Source organism: Triticum aestivum, unplaced genomic scaffold (assembly GCF_018294505.1).
Source record: "Triticum aestivum cultivar Chinese Spring unplaced genomic scaffold, IWGSC CS RefSeq v2.1 scaffold50172, whole genome shotgun sequence".
NCBI lineage: Eukaryota > Viridiplantae > Streptophyta > Magnoliopsida > Poales > Poaceae > Triticum > Triticum aestivum.
In genome coordinates, this window is record NW_025228253.1 from 83,618 (window position 1) to 87,137 (window position 3,520).

General features: G+C 52.7%; 1 pseudogene; it reads right to left on the reverse strand.

Moving 5' to 3' along the window:
• Nucleotides 1-2,943: 2,943 nt before the first annotated feature.
• Nucleotides 2,944-3,520, reverse strand: part of LOC123173692 (E3 ubiquitin-protein ligase RING1-like) — a 1,048-nt pseudogene continuing 471 nt past the window's right edge.

The following is a 3,520-nucleotide window of genomic DNA, read 5'->3' on the forward strand; positions in this document are numbered from 1 at the left end:
GCGCCCTTCTCGCCGCGGGGGCGATCTAGGGCTGTGAGCCGACTGAACAGTATTCGCAGCGACGGATCGACTGTGAATCCTGTTGCGCGACTGCGACACGGCTGAGTTCTGGTCTCCCGCTGCTCGGAGTAAATCTCTGATCTGCTGCAAGCCTCTCCCAGCTTCTGACTGGGACGGCTGGATAGACTCTGCTATACGAGTTGCAGCTGCTAAATTCTGAACTGGCGTGCGGTATACCTGAGTCGGTGGGAAGAGCCGACGTCGACTGGCTTCGGGGATTCGTTGCCGCGCACGCTCGTCGAGTGCTCGCTGAAGATTCTCCAGGCGAGCGCGTTCAGCCACATTGGCCAAACGTGCTTCCTCCAAGGCGCGAGCCTCAGGGGTTTCTCCGGCGATGGGAGTATGTAGGGCATCCATGTTCCTGCGACGAAGCTCTTCTCTCTGAAGAGAGTCGAGTGTCTCGGGCTGGTACTCTTCGTGCTCTTGCACGGGATCTCCTCCTCCGGCGGCTCCACCGCCATGAGCGAAGCCGGGAGGACTGCAAGGGCCGTCGACCATGAGGATCTCCGCTGCTGGATCACTGCTATCACACTCGGATGCAGTCTCTACGGAGCCAGTCGACAGATCGAACAGGCCGTAGAGAGATTCGTCGGGCTCGATGGCCGCGACCTGGGTGGTGGCTGTCTGGCGAGCCACCGCGTGTTTCACCCACCGCTGGAGTCTCGACCGACCAGAACGCTTGCGCTGGTGGGAGACTGGGCGGGCGACCGATAGGGGAGTCGACCGATACGGAGTCGACGGTTGCCGCAGCAAAACGCCGCGAACACATGCGCAAAAGTGCGTCGCCCCGCGGACGGGGAGCGCCTCGATGTCAAGTGGAGCCTCCTGGAGCCACGCGGAGTCGTCGGCGACAAAGGTGAGAGCACCGAGACGGATCTCGCGCCCTTCAACCAAAACTCCAGCAGTCATCATGATAAAGGTACTCGGAAGTACTGCAACTCCTCCACAAATCGCTAAAACACCTGCCCCAAGGTGGGCGCCAACTGTCGTGGTTCTAAGTCTGACAGTAGAATAGGGGGTAGGTAAGGAGAGGCGAGGTCCTAGCTATGGAGTAGTTGTGAAGATCGTGATGTACGAGTTCAGGCCCTTCTCGGAAGAAGTAACAGCCCTACGTCTCGGAGCCCTGAGGCAGTCGAGTGGATTATGAATATGGGTATTACAAGAGTGCGAACCCCCCTATCTGTGGAGGGGGTGGCTTATATAGAGTGCACCAAGACCCCTCCCAGCCCACATAATGGAGAGGTTAAAGTACATTAAGCCTGGGGCGTTACTGGTAACGCCCCTCATAAGTGCCTTAATTATCATTAAGTCTATTCAATAGCAAGCCGTTGCGCTACGGAGTGCCTTCTGACCTTCTGGTGGTCGAGTGAGTCTTCATGGTCGAGTGAGTCTTCCATGGTCGAGTCCTTCCAGACCAGTCGAGTGAGTCCCTCTCTGGTCGACTGGAAGATGACGTCTTCTAAGAATGTCCTAGGGTAGGACGTTTAGGTCAGGCCTATGACCCTACCCTAGGTACATGAATCCATCATCAGCCATACCTCTTGATAGATGTCCGGCTGCTGTAAGAGGCAGCGCCCTTTGGATCTAGAGCCTAGCTGAAACAGGAAAACAGATTGAATCTCAGGTCAGAAGGTGAGCTGGAAAGTAGAAAATAAACACATTCCCGCAAAATCTGGGGCCACTTGCTCTGGTCCTCATGCATTGGTACTGATTTATCCACGCTATTCAACCTTTGCTCTTACCGGCTCCTATAACATTGTAGTCTATACAAGGATGGCGTAATAACCATACTACTAGCCATTTTACTATTACACGAGGCATTGGCAAAACCCAGAGAAGTAAATGAAAGCCTCAACTGCTGGCTGAATGCTTAATAGAACAATTTTCCTAGAGTGCAACTAGCATGGCTCATAGGAAAAACATTAATAGTCAGCCCCTGTTGACAATCACCACTGTCCAACTCATCACGATAAAATAAGGTAAATTCTAAATCTAAATTTAGATATTGACCATTTGAACTATTGGGTAACAATGGAAAGCCATACAGGGGTGGACTAAAACCGCCACTCTCTAGTCGTTTTCTACACGTGGCATCAGGCAACCCAGACACATAAATGAAAACCCGGTCTGGAGGCTGAACACTTAATTAACAGAACATTTCCCTGCAGTCAAACTAGCATGGCTCGTAGAAAAAATTAAGCATAAAATTAGCTGTGTTGCACGTGACATGGCCAACCCATACAAATAAATGAAAACCTCAACAGCAGGCTTAACACAGTGCAAGTAGCATGACTCATAAAAATTAATCGTCAGCACCCTGTTGACAATGAACTATTTAGGAATCAATGGAAAGCCATACAGGGGTGAACTAAAACCGCCACTCACACGTGGCATCGGCCAGCCCAGACAAATAAGTGAAAACTTGAACAGGAGGCTGAATGCTTAATTAATAGAACATTTTCCTACAATCCAACTAGCCGTGTTCCACATGGCATCGACCAACCAAGACAAATAAATGAAAACCTCAACTGCAGGCTGAGCACCTAATTAATAGAACATTTTCTTATGGTGCAAGTATGGCCCATAGAAAAAACGAATTGACAGCTCCCAACAACAATCACCGCTCTTTAGCTCATCAATCGTTGTTGCATTGCAAGATAGATAAAGTAGATACTAAACCCTAAATCAAGATATTGGAGTATTTGGTAATAATGGAAAGCCATACAATGCATGTTCTATGTCAACCTGGTGGCACGTGCGGCGGCAATCGACTCACGCAAGCAACCCTTATAATGAAATAATAAATATGTAAAGGCAGTAACAAGTGCGAGGCGAAAGGTTATACCTCCTTATCCCCCTATTCCCCTCATCCTTGCAAGCACCTCAGTCGAGATCATCATACGAGCGACCGCTCGCATTCCCATCGTTTTTGTAGTCGCCATAGCCAGCAGCGTCCTGGTCACTGCTCTCCGCCTGCTGAGCTCAAAAAGCGGCCCTGAGAGGCCACGGCAACGAGATCCTGAACCTCCTCACCATGACCCTAGGCGAAGGGCCGCCACCCGGGGACGCAGGTGCCGCTACCGCAGCGGCAGCTGCCTGGCGCTGGTGGTCATAGATGGCGGCAGACAGGGAGGAGTTGTGGAGGTCAAGCCATGGCAGGATGCAGTCCTTGTGGAGGACGTGCTGGGCGCCCCCCATCGACGGCGACATCAGGGAGGGCGGCAACCGCAGCCTTGGCGGCCGGCAGGGTGCCGTAGCGGCTAGGGTCGTTCTCCGTGAGTTGTTGGATGAGCTGCTTGAGGCCGGATCCCATGAAGTAGTCGACGAGGCTGACCCTGCCGGCACCGAAGGTGACGAATCCGCTGGGGAAGGAGGAGCCCTCGAGGACGATCTGGATGGTGGCGCCGCCGGAGAGGAGGTCGCCGAGGTGGACGTCGAACTGGTTGCTGGGGTTGGAGGA